General features: G+C 39.0%; 1 protein-coding gene across 1 annotated transcript in view; it reads right to left on the bottom strand.

Annotated features, from left to right (window-relative positions):
* The window catches only part of slc6a17 (solute carrier family 6 member 17), a 139,407-nt gene extending 136,714 nt beyond the window's left edge, over window positions 1-2,693 (bottom strand). The window contains exon 1 of the mRNA XM_039748539.1: window positions 2,495-2,693. The gene's annotated coding sequence lies outside the window, so the exon portion shown is untranslated. The remainder of the gene's footprint in view (window positions 1-2,494) is intronic.
* Between the last annotated feature and the right edge of the window lie 17,041 nt (window positions 2,694-19,734).

Genomic DNA, 19,734 nt, shown 5'->3' on the forward strand with positions numbered 1-19,734 from the left:
ACTGAAAATGCTGTGCCAATTTTGATCCTTAGAATTTTAACTAAAGATGACAAAGATGTTCTGTACAAAACAGTCTTTGGCCAGACCAAGTTGCTTCATTGTAGATGTGCTTCAGTTCTCCTTTCATTATTATTTATTATTTTGCTGACATCTTTATCCAAGGTGACTTACTAAAAACAACATCTGAAATACAAATGGTTACATTTCTTATTGCTTTTCCAATTAGAGGACAGTCAGGTGAAGGGACTTGCCCATGGCCTCATGGTGTCAGTTTTGGGATTTAAACCTACAACTGCAGGGTTTGAAGTCAAAAGCCTTAACCACTGCACCACACTGCCTTCTATTATATAGTTACTATATAGACTATGCATTTCTGCTACGTCCTCCTACTACATCATAGCCTCAAATGTTTAGAAAATGGATGTATCAATACGAGAAGGAGAGTGATGACTACAGAAGAACAGCCAAGTACTGACTGTCAGGAAAATGTTAAACAGACACAACACAACAAGGAGCAAATTAAGAAATCCCAAGAAGAATTCATCAATGCCTGTTCATGACCATATCTGAAATCCAATCTAAATCTAATGAAATAAAGACAAGGGTAATCAAAAATGACAATCTATCTCTTTATTAATACATTGCATCAGCCGGTTGTCTCTGTAAATCATTCTGACACCCTTCCACCTCCACCTAATTGGGCGGATATCTCAGCCTACACCAAGCTACCAGACAGTTTAAAGCCAAACCACTTTTAAACCAACATTATAATTAAAATATCAGTGGGATTATCCAAATGATTTATATATTTACAAATTTAAGTTATAACATCAAAAACAAATACATTAAAGGACTACTGGTTTATCCAGACGCGACCACAAGCCATTTACAACTGGGGAAATGTTGATTACTCAAATGCAAGAACTGAATTTTACCAGCTTTAATGTAAGACAATTATCTTTAAAAAGGCACATCACTTTTGGGTTAAATAGTAGGTGGGCTGAAGGGTTTAGTGCTGATGTTCCCTTAAATGCAGTGGTAATTGACTTATGATGATAATTCTATCTGTTGCTGACTGAGAAGATGGTCCTAATTAAATTCACCTCTCACATTACCACTGGATTAGGTCTGACTGTATGGCAATTATGATGCACTTTATTTGCAACTGAACAAATAATAAAAGGTTAAATAAATTCAAAGATCATGTTTGTCTGCAGCCTGTCACTAGTCCACCATACGTGAAGTGTTCTCTCTATACATTTCCAATCTCTCAGTATTTCTGAGCAGTATTGGCTAGATAATTTATCATATACTTCAACAATTACAAGCAGCAGCCTACATCAAAAGTGGAATCCGAAAAATAAATAACCTTTAAATCTGCTCTGCGAGAAAGCATGAGGGTGTTACAGTCTTAAGTGCATTTTCCTGATCTGATTTAACAGACACCATATTTGTCTAAGCCACTGGCACAATCTTCACACTTTGTGTGCGATCACGCGTCTCAAAAGCTTCTTTTTAAAGAGTTTACCCTGCTTCTGTTTAATCATTAAAATATTCAGGGCTACAGACATTTTAGCAGTAAACCAGTCTGTAGAAAGCACAGCAAAGAAGAAAGAAGCAACACTCAAGGTCAAGCCTAGTCCTCTTTCCACATTTAAATAATTCACATGCAGGGAAAAAAGCAAGCAAAATAGAAAAGCAGTCAAGCAAAACCTAAAAAAGTCAGTTTGAAATATCAGGTATTTTGGAATAAGATTGGCACATTACCGACACAATGTGTCTAAAATAAATAATTTACACGCGTGGAAAAAATGCAGCGTTAAAGTCAGACAAAATAGAGACAGGGTGGCCGCCTTCGCTAAGTGTCTGTAAGAGGCAGGCGCTGCGTATCCGTTTAATCTAAAAGCGCTGCAACAGATAGCGATTTAAACACAAATATGGATGATCTAGATAAAGGTGCTTCTTTCTCCCTGTCTGTGCGCGCCAACATGCACACATGTGTGCGGCTCTTTCATTGATCACTTACCGTATAACCGAACTCTTTTACTATAACAATATTTGCCTCCGAAAGAGTGTTTCCTAGCAACAGCAATACCTTTGCTAATTGATTGCTTCCTGTAAAGTAAAGCGGGGTGTCTGTGTGGAATAAGCTCAATACAAATCATGCGGCCACAATTCTACTCAAAACGGTCTCTTTGACTCTGACCCTCGGTGCACTGCATTTAACCCTTCGGATTTTTACATAAACATAATCATTGATGGTTTATCTGTGAAGTCCGTGTAATTCTGTTATTTTTACTTCCTTATGAGAAACGAGCGGCAATGTGACCTTAAAGTGATCAGACAGAGCGATAGATCGATTCATACATCTCAGTCTCAACTGGTCAATTTCTGAAGTACGATCAGTAATTATTAAATGAAAACATGTGCATATTTCTCTATCGCCATTACCTCTATAGCGAAAGCATTGAAAGAATAATAATGTCTAACTTACCTGATATGCAGAAGAGACAGACCTCTCTTTAAATTCCGTTGTAACGATATGGCCAGAAGTGAATGTGCAAATAAAAACGCTCGGTAAAATGCAATCAGCAGTAAAGCTCTAACACTGCACGGGCATCACGCTTGCAATTTAAGATCCTAAAACAGGACATGAAAATCACATGCAGCTTGGGCTGAAAATTGACATGCTCTGCGTGGAGCGAACCTCACTGACGCACAAGCCTGCCTGGTCACGCCGCCTAATTATTAATTGCTAATAATAGCACAAGTTGCTTTTAAAAGCAGACGAGGTAAAGTACACCTGTATGGATCACGATGACCTTCTATTTCTCTTAGAACAGTTATATTCTTATATTTTGATAACAGTGCGTCACCGATGCCGGGGGATTTTCCAGTGGATTTAAAGAAAGAGATTTTTTTTTCTTTTTCTTTTTTCATTCAAAAACGAGTGGGGGGACAAGACCAAGCACAACGCTCAAATGACGCAAGGTTGACTCACTCACGAAGACGAACGTCAGTAAATGTTGCTTATATTGTTCCCTTTACTACTCTGTAGGGGGTTTTAAGAGTGGGGGCTAAGATTAAAGGAAGCGAGGGTGGGAAACAGATTGATAGAAGGATTAAATGAGCTATGACCGTAACCAGAGCATATACGTGATGGTCTATTGGGAGTTTACCGTCCCTGTCTGCCCAACAAATCACGAATATATCCAAATATACGTCTTGGATAATCGCTGCACAAGTGACGAAGCTTAGAGCAAAGCAAGAAAAAATACTGATCGTGAAAATGGATTATGGGGTGTACAGGAATCAAGAATTCAAATCTCAAGCAATACGTCACGAATTCTCATTCATAACAACTATAAGACACACTGGACACAGGCTGGCCTGTTATTAATTGAAGATAACACCGACCGTCCAGTGCTCCGTGCTCAGAGCTTTTCTTATTAAATGCTAGAGGTCGGCTTTTAAACTTGCGGTCACTTGAAAATAATGTTTTCTATTCGTGATAGATAGATAGATAGATAGATAGATAGATAGATAGATAGATAGATAGATAGATAGATAGATAGATAGATAGATAGATAGATAGATAGATAGATAGATAGATTGAAAATAATGTTTTCTATTCGTGATAGATAGATAGATAGATAGATAGATAGATAGATAGATAGATAGATCTTTATTAAGGGGGAAAATTCACAGAACCTTAAGAAATATAGAAAGTTTAACAAACAAATGTTATGACTAAGGTGTTCAAGCAAGGAAGAAAGAAATTTTGCTTGATTCCTGACTAGTCCCGAAGATGCTTCAATAGTCTCCCTCCACGTGCCACCTCAGTTAAGCGATTCAAAAATGGACGCATATTTTCCTCATTCTTTCTAAGCCCGCTAAATGCAATGCTGGGACACGGCAGACGAAGTCTGTCGCAATAGCCCTGGGAAGTGGCGAGTAACATCCCAGCCCATCGAAAGGCCAAATTACAAATGCAATTTGGAAAAGGCAATTAAGGGGATGTGGAATTAGAAAAAAAAAAAAACGATACAGCGAAAAGAACATGCAGACTCCAACAGACAAAAGTCGATTGTGTAAGTCGAACCCCAGCAGCTAAGCCTTGATGATGTTGTTCAATAACGGATGTTGTTACTGTAGTAATGCTCAGACTACCTCGCAAATATGTTTCTCTGTGAAAACATTTATCTGTGAAGCGCATTTCTTTTTTAACCAGGTTATGAGTATGTTTTAACTTAAAGTAAAGGAGCCATGCTTACTGGGATAGGCTCCTGTTCCCCGCGACCTTGCTTAAAGCTGGTTTAAAAGATGGGCGGATGCATGGATAAAGAAGATGAAGTGACAGGACGACTCGGTTCTGATGATGCTCAGCACCAACACTCGTGAACAGCGCAATTACGTATGCAAATTACCTATAGGCTTTTAATAATTGAATATAATTGTAATGCATTTTACATATATGCAAAAAGTTTTGCTCGTGCGTTAACTATTTTTACAATGTATGTTCCTTGCACCCTGTCCTCATCTAGCCTTGTCCAGGATGTTATGAGGCTTGGAACGGGCGGTCTCCATGTCTGCAACAAAGTCCACGGATTTCACCGGATGTGTATTCCAATATAAAGATATAAAAGCTCAGAGCCTACCTGACAAATCTCCAGATCAGTGCTATAGTCCAGTTCATGCACACATCGACCCTCACAAACTAAAGCTCGAGGTTTCTACTTCACCATCTAGCGCGTGTTTCTCACGTGTAAGGAGACCCATAAAAACACTCGCAGACAAGGGAGTGAACTCTAGATAGGGTAGGAACTTAAAACGCCACACACACTGTTGTGGGCCTTACAGTATAGTTCACACCTCTATTTCACTACGAGCATGTCTGTTAATATTAGTGTTTTGTTTATATGAATTATCCTGTTATGATCATGTAAAATCAGTTTGTAACCTGATGTTCCGCAAAAAGGCGCTATATATAAAGAATAAGACTTGACAACTGATAAATCAAATCTTCATCTTGAATTATTTTTCCTAGGCGAACTCACTGCACATTTTCTTCACTTTATAAAATTGTGGGCATCCTTGGATAAACCACTGAGCTGTTCACGTTTGAGTCTTAATAGCTGCCTGCGAACGTAAATGCTTTCTTTTTCTCAGCTCCTGTGGTAATTTCCAGCGCAGATAAATGTTTTGAAATGACTAACATTAACGGGGACACCCATTCCATCAATGTTACCTAAATGGATATTGAAAATAAGTATGGAAACCTTCTAGGCTTTTCAAGGTCAAACGTCTAATTTAAAATGTGAGTCGCATTTTGTGGAAGACGCTGCGGTTAGAACACGACATGCTGTGACTGGGAACAGGCTGCGTAAATTACTCTAAGAGGCTGGATTATGAAAATAGGTAGGATCAAGTTCTTCTTTCAGAGATGTATTTAAAGATGCACATTTTTATTTCTTTTTTTAGTATTTCATTTCGTCTGAAGTTTTGCTAGCACTTTAAATGGCACAGCAAAAACACTCATTTAAAAGGCAAAACGGATTACAGCGAAAAAAATGTTAATTTTGTAATATGATTACAGTCATTTCAACTGAGCAAGCAACACCTTCTATTACATTAAATAAGCGTCTCTTCCTCAGGCACGTTGTTATGGAGCTGCGTTCACATTCGCACAGCTTGAGCGTGTGGTAAACTCTCATGTGACCAGCCCTGTTGGTACTTACTGCAGGGATGAGTTGCCTAGGCAACCAGGGATCATATGATAGTCATTCACTCAGCTCTCCCTTGCCATAAATGATACCGCTTTCATACTAATCTTCTAATGACAATGTTCTCAATTATTATTGAAGGATGGACACTTTTTTATATTTTATATGTCTCCAATACGTGAAATATTTATAAGCGTTCTCTCACTTTCACTTCATGCTTAACTTCTAGAATATAAAGCATGCATGCGTTGTGTATACACACACCCTTCTATATATATATATATATATATATATATATATATATATATAGTGAACGATAGGGGGCACTCTCGCTCCCTTGAACCCCTGTCCACGACTCCAGACACCAGGTAAAAGTCCAAATGTTGACTTTATTTTTCTTCCACAGTGCACAAAGCACACTCTCCACCACAATACTCATATAAATACCAATAAACTACTAATACACAATCCTCCAGCTCCCAGACGCTGCCACCCTTCCACCCAGCTCAGCTCATTGTCTGGGAGTTCCCATAGTCCTTTTATACTCCCTGACCCGGAGGTGTTTCTGCCCAACAGTCCACTAATCCTTATTCCTTCCGGGTCAGGGTAAATAGTCCTTTCTTCAACCCGAAGTCCGTCACTCTTCCTATGATGAACCTCCGGGTCACAGGGCACGAAGAAGCCCTCGGTCCTCCCTGCAGCTCCCTCCTGTGGCCCCCACGGCATCCAGCAGGGCTTTGCATAAAAACTCTATTGTCCATGATGCCCTGCTGGTCTTCTGGGGACCTCCATGCTGCAAGGAGGGCTCCACGTGCTTGGGGTATTGGCCGGGATAAATGGCGCCATCCTTCACATATATATATATATATATATATATATATATATATATATATATATATATACACTAGGCAGACCCGCCTTTTAAGGCGACCGACTTTTAAGTTGACCACTTCTTAAGGCAATTCATTATGTAGATCAATTTGATATTTTATACAAACTCATTAATTTGGTTATATTGCATTTGAGCGGTATTACTTTAATACTCATAGTTTCTGTTATTTTTGTGATGAAATTTGAACTTTTTATCTATATTGAGGTCGCCCTTTTGAACCCCCCTGATATTTACTACGTGGTGAGGCATTTGTACTCCATCAACGTTAATTATTTTCAGAGACATAATTTTGTCTATTTTTCCAGTGCATCACGCACAAAAGCAAGGGAACGATGGGAGCACCAGAACTCTGCTCACATCATGTCGCTTCGTACCGCAAGCTGCAAGTAGTAAGTCTGTGATAAGCGAATACCGCTACACTTTCCACTCACGGGACGGAAGTACAATCCTGACCGCTTTTATATAGTAAGAAAGAAGAAGAAGATATCGCACAGTTTGGAGTAGAAAATCATCTTTTACCTGGAAAAATGAAACTACAAATCCCATCGTGCATTGTAAAATGGACGGGGCATGTGTGAAACTCTGCGCCTGCGTAGCGCTCACAAGACGGAAGGACAGTCCCGACTGCTTTTATATAGAAGGATATATATATATTCACCATTCACTTGATTAGGCACACCTGTTCAACTACTTTTTAACACACATATATAATCAGCCAATCACATGGCAGCAACTCAATGCATTTAGGCATGTAGACATTGTCAAAACGACCTGCAGAAATTCAAACTGAGCATTGAAATGAAAAGAAAGGTGATTTAAGTGACTGAATGGTACATGGTTGTTAGTGCCAGATGGACTGATCTGAGTATTTCAGAAACTGCTGATCTACTGGGATTTTCACCTGCAACCATCTCTAGGGTTCACAGAGAATTGTCTGAAAAAGGGAAAATATCTGGTGAATGTTGGTTCTCTGGGTGAAAATGAATTATTGATGCCAAAGGTCAAAGCAGAATGGCCAGACTGGTTCAAGCTGATAGAAAGGGAACAGTAACTGAAATAACCACTTGTTACATCCAAGGTATGCAGAAGAGGATCTCTGAATGCACAACACATCAAACCTTGAAGCAGATTGGTTACAGCAGCAGGAGACCACACTGGGTGCCATTCCTGTCAGCTAAGAGCAGATAACTGAGGCGACAATTCACAGGGGCTCACCAAAATTGGGCAACAGAAGACTGAAAAAACATTGCCTGGTCTGATGAGTCTCAAATTCTCCTGTGACATTTGGATGGTATGGTCAGAATTAGGTATCAACAACATGAAAACATGGATCCATCCTGCATTGTATAAACGGTTCAGGTTGGTGGTGCTTGTGTAATGGTGTGGGGGACATTTTCTTGGCACTCTTTGGGCCCCTTAATGCCAACTGAGCATTGTTTCAATGCTACAGCCTACCTGTGTATTGTTGCTGACCATGTCCATCCCTTTATGACATAAGTGTACCCTTCTTCTGGTAGGTACTTCCAGTAGGATAACACACCGTAACAAAGCTCAAATCATCTGAGATCATCTCACACATCTTAAACTTTTATTTGAACATGACAATGAGTTCACTTTACTCAATTGGCCTCCACAGTCACCAGATCTTAATCTAATAGACCACCTTTCAGATGTGGTGGAATGGGAGACTTGCATCATGGATGTGCAGGTGACAAATATGCAGCAACTGTGCTATCATGTCACTGTGGACCGAAATTCCTGAAGAATGTTTCCTACATCTTGTTCAATCTATTCCATGAAGAATTATGGCTATTCTGAAGGCAAAAGGGGTTCCAACACAGTACTAGCAAGGTGTACCTAATAAAGTATACACACACACACACACGCACATACACCGATCAGCCACACAATTAAAAACACTGACAGGTGAAGTGAATAAAATTGATTATTTCATTATAATTGCACCTGTTAAGAGGTGGTCTATAGACAGCAAGTGAACAATCAGTTCTTGAAGGGGAAAAATAGGCAAGCGTAAGGATCTGAGCGACTTCCACAAGGGCCAAATGGTGATGACTAGATGAAATAGCAGGTCTTTTGGGGTGTTCCCAGTATGCAGTAGTTAGAACTTACCAAAAGTGATCCAAGGAAGGACAACCAGTGAACAGCTAACAGGGTCATTCACCTGAGCCCAAGGCTCATTGATGCATGTGGTGGTCCAATCCCACAGATGCATAAATTGCTGAAAAGTTTAATGCTGGCCATGAGAGAAAAATGTCAGAACACACAATGCACTGCAGGTTTCTACATATCGGGCTGTGTAGTCACAGACTGGTTAAAGTGCCCATGCTGACCTCCAGTCCACCGTCAAAAGCACCTACTTAGTGTCTCACATGATCGTCAGAACTGGACCATCAAGCAATGGAAGAAGGTGGCATAGTCTGATTGATCATGTTTTCTTTTAGATTTAGTGGAAGGCCAGGTGTGTGTTATTTACCTGGGATAGAAATGGCAGCAGGATGCACTATGGAAAGAAGGCATGTCTACAGACGAAGTGTGATGCTCTGGGCAATATTCTATTGGGAAACCTTGGATTTTGGCATTTATGTGGATGTTACTTTGACAAATACCACCTACCTAAAGATTGTTGCAGACCATGTACTGTACAACCTTTCATGGCAATGGTATTTCCTGATGGCAGTGATCTCTTTCAGCTGGACAATGTTCCCTTCCACATTGCAAAGATTGTTCATGAATGTGGTTTAAGGAACATAACAAAGAGTTCAGTGTGTTGACCCGGTCTCTAAATTCCCCAGATCTAAATTTCGTTACAATACAAGTCCAATCCATGGAGGCCCAGCCTTACATCTTACAAAATTTGAAGCATCTGCTGCTAACATCTTGGTGCCAAATACCACAGGACATCTTCAGAGGTCTTGTGGAGCCCATGAACCAAATGGGTCCAGCAGTAGTTCCTGCTTATTATCTTTACCTATACACTGATGGCAGTAGCTCTGGATATCGGTACCCTTTTGGACACCCACAGGGAATGCCAGAAATTGTAGTCTAGCAGCATAGCCCTGCTGGGGTCTGTGGGTGCCAATAGGAAGTGCTGCAGGGAGTTGCATTTTCTACTATTTGGGTATTCTGTAAGGCCCGGAAAAATTCCAATGGGTGAAGTCCTGGTAGTGGAAGCATTCCCGGGTCCTCCATTCTAGAGACCACACTGCCTTGTCCAGGCAAGACAGAGCCAGGAGCAGAGACAGGCAACACTTGCCTTGAAGGAGTAGCAATACGGAGGTGAAAGGAAGAGAAGAACTTGTATGTGTGTATATCAGAGACTGTGGGTCCTTCCTTCTGACGGCATCGCGATGCCCATGTAAATGTGTTGCAAGTCGTTTAGATGTTTTCCCACATATACAGCTGGACATGCACTGCATAGAATGCTGTAAACTGTGTTTCTTGTCTCTGTGGTCAATGTTTTGCTTTTGGCATTAAAAAGGAACATCCACAAAGTGGATCCCAGATCTGGACAGGATGAGAGGTGTACCTTTTGATATGCCAAAAGGATAAAGGGGGGTGTGATAAGTGTGGTGAGTGACCAAGTTGGAGCTGACTGTCTTTTGTTGTCTGGAGTGTCTCCTATGTAAGCAATGTTTAATAAATGTCCTGGGGTAGCCATAGCTACTAATATGCAAGTAGTTTCACAGACCTTTACTTCCATATCTCACTATTATAAAAAAAATCCTGGAGAGAAACACTAGGGATACAAGACACGATCTTTACGTTAAGATCACGGAAGACACTTAAAAGACTTGCGAGATGAAAGATAATGGCCACGGAGCATCTCGCGGGGACCTTAAACATGAGACATTGTGCCAAGAGATTGACCCAGGACTGTCTCGTGGTGACGTGGAACATGCGATTTTTGCAAGACACGCCCAACTTACAACCAATATCAAATAAGACCACGGGCAGCAAAACACTCAGTCGTGTAAACTAAGGCTTTGTGCACACACCGATCTAGGGTCTCAGCTCATATAAAGCATATAAGGACAATAGATCATAAATGAAACATCGATGACTAAGCGAAGAAGAAAGCAGCATGGAGAAATGAGACTCAAAGCATTAGAGAGAAAAAAGAGCAAAAAAGAAAAAGAATAATCTAGGTGCAAATTCAGAAAATAAGGAAAGTAATTATCAGCCCGGAACAAGTGGAATTGGAGCAAATCACATCCAATCAGGCTCAAAATTAAAAGACAGAGTAAAAGACAAAGTAGAACTTCATAAAGACGTTCACAAACGCTGGCGCTATACACATGCAGAGCAGGTTAGAGATTATGAAAGCAGTGGAATTCGAAAGGCTCAAAAAAAAAATGGTGCGATACACATGTGGAGAAAGATAAAGAATATGAAAGTAGGAAAATTAGAAAGTATAATAAAAGAAAGTAAAGATCGCAATAGCGCTAACAAACGGAAATTATTACTCAAAAAAGGGAAAATAATCACCAAGGACCAGGTGTCATTGAAAAAAAAAGCAGGACAAAGCGAGGTCAGAAATAAAAGACAGAGTAGAAAACAAAGTAAAACGTCATAAAGAGGTTAAAAAACAAGGGGGCCAAACACATGCAGACTAAGATACAGAATATGAAAGCAGAAAAAAACGACAGTGTCATAAAAAGAAAGTAAACATCGTATTAGAACAAAAAAATAAATTATTACTCGGAGAAATAACGAAAAGGTGAACAGAGATCGAATATATGGACAGTGGTGATATGTTAGAAGTATATAAATATTGTAAGGCTTTGATGTTTAAGTCAGAGAATTTCAAAAACTGAGTTTACCTCACATGCATTCATTGGTTGCTTTGCAAAAAAAAATTATTAACTGCTGATGATGTAGATCGCTTTGTATGTGCTGAAATTTCAAACAGAGAAACTTATCCTGAATTATGGTACAAAGTCATTAAACACGTGTCTCACTGACCTCATTTAAAAGATTCAGCATATTGGGACTCAAAAGATTTCAAATATTGTTTTTACAGAAGTTCTGAAATAAAAGTGAAACTAATGAAATAGCAACAATTCAAAGAAAAAAAAATCTTAAAAGTGTGTATCCAGTCCCTGACTTCTCTCCAGCAACAGCTACTAAACGCGCAGCCTTCTACAACATTAAACAGCGGTTACGGCAAGCCAACGTCAAATACAGCCTCTTGTATCTGGCCAAACTGAAAGTGGAATTGCAGGGTCAATTCTATGTCTTCGCTAGCAAGGAAGAAGCAGAAAAGGAATTAAGAAAGCTAATCCTGGGACTATTCTGATACATAATAGTGAGTCATGGCCGATAATGTTATGGCAAGGATTAATAATCTACTGTCTGATCTGTTTGTTTAAAATACGGGTTTTTTTATCATTGTATATTCTCATTATTACTCATTATTACTAGGGCGCTATCTGTTTATGTTTTATTGTGCTCAATTACTTTTTCTTTTTTCTCTTTTCTTTTTCTTTTCTTTCTTTTTTTTATTGTCTAATTATTTTCTCTCTACCCTAAACGAGACTGTTCAACATCATACCCTTGGTTTATTGTTATTGCTATTATTGCATTAAGACTTATTATGCTGATTCTGGAAAAATTTCTAACACTATTCCCCGGGTTTATTATCCGGGTGTATTATTTTAATACACTAAGATTGCTGAAGATTATATATATTTTAAGTGCACAATTTTTTTAGACTATATGGGTATTAGATATCTCTATTTTTTAAACCTAAAACGCCGCTGCGTGGTGGCTTGTTTTGCTTTGGACGTGCTCTGCCTCTGGTTATGTCAGAGGACTGGGACTGTGTGAAGTGGGTTCTAGCCTCACGTGGGGAGGCAAAAAGGGAGGGTGGGGGGTTTAAGGGGGTGGGGAGAAAGAGAGCAGGCTTGATCTATACCTAATCTATCCTTTTAATCTTTATAATTATAACTACCAACGTAATAATAGGTTGCATGGCAATAACTCTAGGGGAAATAGGAAATTAAGGCTGAAGCTGTCTCACTTCCAGTTAAGACTATAAAATGACATAAAAAAAAAAGTGTGTATCCGGAAAACCAAATATGGGGGTTGGAAAAACGAAACGAGCAGGGGACGAAGCCCCCTAGTATATATATATATATATATATATATATATATATATATATATATATATATATATATATATATATATATATATATATACTGTATTTATACAGCATGTGTATGTATCATGTGTATCAAACTTACAGAACCAAAACTGCAGCATTTCACCAGTGCTGTGATAATGTATCACAGAGATGGCAAAAAAGGGTGAAGAGGCCTCAAAATTAGCAAAAACCTGATTAGGAATTCACTGGTCTATCTCAGAAACAGGTGTCCCTCCAGGCACCCTGACTCCAAACTCAAAAGGCTTCAAAGCCTACACAGGCCTAAATATTCTTTAAATATTAAATAATTTTATTGAAGAAGCAGAGAAATGGCAAGGCAAGGAAAATGCAAAAGAATTTCAAAATGGGTCTGCTTATAAAGGCAACTCCAAAACAAACATGATTAATCCAGAAACCAAACACAAAATACAAAGACAAAGCAAACAATCCAAAAAGTACTTACAAATAAATACTTTTAGCTTGGGGGTAGGGGATCTCTCAGCAGTAACATTAATTTGGGGTTCAACCCACAACATACACAAATTGTAGTCAGGAGACACATATACACACTAGCCAACCCGCGGCGTAGTATCCGCCGCATAATTATTTATTGATGGGTGAACACTTCCTGAAAGACACAGTTATCCAAATGGGGTGGGTTTGAGGATACGACTGTGAGTGAATGAAAAGATGGAACTCTGGAGAGAGCAACATACAATTTTCCGTGACTGAAAACTGGTTTTGGCAGATACAGGCATATCTTTTTGAAAGTTTGGCCCTGTGCCTTATTAATTGTCATTGCAAAGGCCAATGTAACAGGAAATTGTCTGTGTGTAAAAGTAAAAGGCAAATTTGAATCTGATGGGGTCAGGGAAATCTGGGGAATAAGGACAGTTTGTGAGGTAGTAGCTGCGATAGTTTTATACTCCAGTACATTGCAATGAATGCTGGTAACAGAAAGTCTAGTGCCATTACAGAGACCTTTTGCTGGCATGAGGTTTCTGAGAAGCATGATGACTGAACCAATTTTAATTTAGAGTTCATGCGGAGGCATGTCAGTAGAAGTAAGACTGTTAAGAAATTCTTCGGGGAATGAAAGTTGATCTGCAGGATCGTCTGTGACAATGGAGTCAACGCCGGTGAAAGTTACTTCGTCGGTAGGGATAAGTCCTCGAGAGTGAGGGTGGACATGGGAGGAGGGTTAGAGTTGGTGGGCTGGGCTCTGTCGTGCGTTGCCCATGACGCGGAAGGAGGGTTAGAGTGGGTGGGCGGGGCTCTGTCGTGCGTATCCCGTGGTCTTAGAGTTGGTGGGCAGGGCTCTGTGAGTTGGCAGGCGTGGCTCTGTCATGCGCACCCCATGGTCGGGCGACTTAGTCAATTAAATATATAGATAACATAACTACTAAGTAATATTTAAATAAAATAATAACAGAATGTACAACAGCACATGACAAATGATAATTCTAAATCAACATAAATGACCAAAAAAGGAACAGCGTACATAAGCCAGGGCACAGCAAGTCAGCATCCCCAAGACCATCCAGAGAGGCACACATCAGTGCTTCCTGCTGCACTACAAATCAGCATTTTAGAAATCTGAAATTACTGAAAGCAAATGTAAAAGCACTCTAATAAGATGACTCTCAAACTCTTCTTCTATTATTGGCTCTGAAATGAATGCATATATGACTCAGAAAGGTTATTTGCACATATAGATTTTAGACCATTAGGGCTTATTCAGTCTCTCTTTGAAGTCTTTTTGCTTCATTTTATCTCACTTGATTATTCTGAGACTCAGCAAGGTGGTGCAATGACTATTATGGATGCCTTGGAGATTCATGTAACTAAAGCCGAATTCCAGTCTTGTCATTGTCTGTGTGGATTTGCATGTTTTCCTCATGTAAGTGTAGGTTTCTCCTGGGTATTTTTTATTTCTTCCATTTCCCAGAGATGTGAGTGTTAGGTTAATTGACAGCTCTACATTTTCTATGTAAGATTGATTGATTGATCAATGCAGCCTTGTGATGGACGATCGTTCTGTCCAGGGTTGGTTCCTACCTTTAAGACAATACTGCTATGATAAGCTTTCAGCACCTTATGGCCTTATAGTGAATTAAGTAGGGTTGAAAAAAGATGATTATTTTAAGACTTTACCTGCTTTTTTTCGTCGTAAATAGTTTCCATTTAACAGTGAGCCACAACTCTTTTATATATTGAAACACCCTAGTACTATACTGTATACCGAAACATTAAGTTTGCCTGCTATCCCACATGCCTGTCTGAGGTTCACCTTCTGGACTCATTGAAAGTAAGCACTACCCCTCCAGAACATGAGGGTGTGCTGTTACTGATGATATCATCTCCTTTTTTTTACCATAGCCCTGAGAAATTGCCTACAGAGGGAAAGTGAGTCTGCTATAAAGCCGTGGCACTACCGACATGGCTCATCTCATTCCTGAAAAATCATCATGTTTTTTCTTTTAAGTTCACAAAGCTTTTGATTTACCTTTATTTAAAGCACCAGTGACAATCTGTTTATTTTAGGGACTGTCTAAATATTTAAACGGGTGATCTGGTTGGTGCCCCAACATTTCCTTTGTTTGACAACACTACTTACATTCAGTTAGAGTTTAAGATGCTACACTCTTTAAAAACATTACATGATACTTGTAGAAAAGTATTATTATTTGAATAGCATAATTTCTAGCTAATATATAAAAAATTCAAACCTGCCTGATGGTATACAAACATTTATGCCTAAAAATACTATACAAGTCTGTTTTTTATGTGAAACTATCTGTGTCAGCGAGGTGTTCCCTCTTATGAAACTATGTAACAGTGAAAAGAAGTGGCACTTATTTGGTTGCCATCACAGGAGGGGCTAGGTAATTTTGTATCATGTAGCAACTACTTCTTTGTAAGAGGGCCTTCATATTATAAACCACTGAATTTTTATTTGGAGGTGCTGTGATGTGAAATTTTGCATACAAGTTGATAAATATTTTGTATGTCTTTATTTGTAACTTAGGCAAAGCAATGTAATATTAGTGTTACATTAGTGAGAAGCATTCATGTCCCCAACCCACCTTGCTCCCCCAAACCACACACACACACACATGGGACTAAGTCAGGAAAGTGAATTTTATGACAAAGTTGGGGGAAGTACCTCAAAAAAGTTTGGTGAATGTTTCTCTGAAGTCTCTCAAACACCATTGGAAAGCAAAGCTGCCTAACTGCCAACCTTTACCTTAACATATGGTTTTAGGGGGAGGTGTGAAGGTGTTCTAACCCCCCATTGGTCTGAAGTATTGCTAGAATTGGCTTATATCAAAAGCTTTTAAGTACTATGATGCCCTATTGGCTGTAGGGGTTGAACAGAAAACCAATACATTTGCTTGCTTTACCCAGCTCTCTCTCTCTCTTACCAAACTGATGAAGACCATCTCACACCATGAACTGAAAAGAACAACACAATGAAGAGCACAGCTCAGCAGCCATATTGAGACAGGCATGCGGCCTGTTCTGAAGAAAGCTGACCACAAATGATGCCTTAACTAGAGACATTTTAAGTAACTAACAGTTCTGTGTGCCGCCTGAAACTACACATCAACATTTATCAGGTTGTATGGTTGCCAATATTCAAATGTACTTTGCATATTGTTATTATTTATGAATATTATCAATAATGCATTGTTTAAATTGTAACTTAACTCCTGCTTGTCTTTTAGTACACCTAATTGCCTGAGGTTATAGATGTAGAAGGGAAGGTAGGGAGAAGTTATATTGTACAAACCTTATAAACAGTGGTAAGTCTGAGATTTGAGGTATTCTGACAAAGGCTACATATTAATAATACAAAAGGGGGAAGCAGAGTAAAATATTACTCTACCAAGACAAAACAGGAGTTGATTTCAATACAGGTAAATCAGACCTTTTTTCACACCACAACTAGTTATAAGTGCAAAAGTAACAGGTTACAGCAAAGCAGGACCAGATACTTATCTACATTGTATTTTCAGTTGCCTTCTCTGATCCTCATTTTGAAATTGTTGGGTGAAATGTGACAGCAAGTTTTGTGATACTAAAGAGATTGTTGTGGCGAGAAAGTCTCACAGGGTTTGCTCTAGTGACAAATAAATCCAGCAAAATCCTGGTTAAGTAAATGGCTTAGAGATACAGCCTTTTCTGCAAAGTGTAGCAGTGAGTTTTCATTAGACAGTAAATGTAAATAAAATATTTCAAGAGGCATATTATTGAGGGTAACCTCTAATCCCTTTACAAGACTGAATTCCACCAATCAGATAAGGATAATGATGGATGGATGGACAGAGAAGCAGCAATCCAATATCACAATATTAAGTTTGTTTTCTCAGATAAAAACCATAAATGCTTATGAAATATGAAATCATATTTCTTTATTAGTGAAACCTGGCTTCTAAAATAGTACTGACAGTTCACTCCTTCAGGAAGCTGAAAGACTATATTAGGATTAGCTATGGCTTGTCGTACAGTATATGAGCTTTTGCAGAGGGAGGTTAGCCCTGCTGTCTTACAGATACATCTTGCTCGGCTTAAAAATGATTCTTCGTTGTTTATAGAGAGTCTGCGTGCTCTACATGGATTTTTCTCTGGTTAGTCTGGTTTTGCTTCCACATCTCTAAAGATTTCTGTTGAGGCAATTGGAGACTTTACACTGGCCTGATTTCAGTATAAGTGGGTCCTGTGATAGACATCTTGATGCTGATGGGTTAGGCTCTAGCTCCCCACCACCCTGAACTGGATTAAGTGGGTTTGAGAATGTTCTGTTATGTTACATGATTACATTGAATCCACCCCATTGAAATAAAATGGTTAAAGCTTCTCTACACATAAAAATGTACACAATAATTCAAGAAAAGAACATAACAAAGTATACGGTACCATAAAATAACCTTCTCCAACCCACTTTATGCAATAGGGGGGTTGTGGGGGAGTTGGACTCTATCCTGGCAATAATGGAAGTGTCAAGAACTAGCACTTAGGGAACATTTTCAGGGTTCTTGACAAGTAGGCAATACCACTCTGTGCCAAGAGGGGGTACCGTCACTGTCATATTTTTCTTTCCCATCCACAGTATGGAAGACATATGACCTCACTTCCTCATCATTTCAGGAAGCCCAAAGTGTGTAACCACTAACGGACATGGGTGTTCAGTTTAACTCTGTGACTGGGACGAGATAGACCTCTTTTATTTTATTTTTTGTATTTATATAAACATGGTGCACCAACTCATTGTGCTGTCTACCTTCCTTCTATTACAGGAGCAAGAAAGAAAACAACACTGAAAAGACTAATTAATCATGGTGTATAAAGTAAGTGATGAGATAACGTCTAACTGTTGTGTTTTTAAGTTAATTTTTATTTTTACCTTAGAATTGTTTTAACCTGTTTTAACCTATACACATGCATGCTTTTCACCGTATTCTGTCTTAATAGACTTCTTAGCACAAATAAATCTTTAAGGAGTTTGATGTGAACATGAGATAGAAATATTAAATATTAGCAGTAGTTGCACACCCTCATAGTGTCAGGCACAAAGAGCAAGTAGCTGTGGATCAGCTGCCAGTCCCACAGGCACACAATGGAATAATTCAGAGTCACAAATGAACTTAAGTTGCACATTTCAGAGATAAACATGGAGATAAGGCAGGAACTATCTTTGATTGGGGTGCTTAATCCATCACAAGGTACACTTACTCATACAGAGTCAACCTATAGTGACTGCTTAATCCAAAACATGTCTTAGAAATGAAACCAGGAATAGCCAAAAGAAAATTTGTGTATATATAGCAACAACATGCACACTCCACACAGACACTGACCAAGCTGGGATTCAGAAGGTTAGAGGCAGACATGCTAGTCTGACCTTTTAATGCAATTGCAGTGTCTTAGAGAAATAACAGCACTGGATAGAAGATAGGAACATGGATGAGTGGAGGGCCCATCAATCCAACAAAGACATTTTTTGGATGCTAGAGAACATTGACATACTTTGGAAAAGTCTATGTAGACATGGGGAGAATGGGCAGACTCCACATAGACAGTAGAAATCGAATACAGTCTGCTAGAAGTATGGGGCAGCAGCACTTAGAAGTGTGCCATTCAACCATAATAAACAGCTGGAAAGTCTTTAAAACTGGTATGACAGTTAATGCAGCTTAAATCTTCATTATTGTTCATCATACATTTTAATTGTACCCACACATGATCCATTGGCACGTGTGAATTTAAATATAATTTTCCAAATATTTCATAATCTTGTAGCTTATTGGGGCTGGTGAACCCATTAAAGCAGATACAGAATGTAAGACATAGATGCCAATATTTTCTTTTGGTTGATTTTGCTAAGGTATTTTTTTCCCACTGTAAAGATAATTGTTGTCAGGGTATTTTTCAGCAGGTACTGGCATAAGGACAACAAAAGGACAGGGAGAATTTACATGAAGATTATACATATAACTACTGGCAGCAGGAGGCCGCTATTGCAGCTCCTGAAGTGTTGTATGGCCCTTTTGTTAAAAATTGACCAGTAATTTGGCAGGGATATCTAAGGCCACCAGTGGTAGCTCTGGTCAGGTGACCCAGAGGGTTTTATAGAGTTCTGGCTCAGCAGTGCTTTAGAGGAGACCAGAAGTGACTTTGGAAATATTTCAAAGACCAGACATAAAAAAGGAGTGGATGAGAGTTCACCTGGTAGGATAAGGAGAAAAGAGGTGCATGATGGAAGAAATATAAAACGCGTAGACAAGGAAGGCATGAAATGTCTTTTTATTTTGCCTTATTGCCTCATTTTTTTTTTTATTTATTTTTTTTTTTTTGTTTGCCCCCAAAATCATGTATCGTCAATGGCATTGCCTTTAGTTGCCATTTTTGGATTAGGGACTGCATAGGTCACTACTTAAGTGTTGAAGTTTCT

Source organism: Polypterus senegalus, chromosome 3 (genome assembly GCF_016835505.1).
Source record: "Polypterus senegalus isolate Bchr_013 chromosome 3, ASM1683550v1, whole genome shotgun sequence".
Classification (NCBI taxonomy): Eukaryota; Metazoa; Chordata; class Cladistia; order Polypteriformes; family Polypteridae; genus Polypterus; species Polypterus senegalus.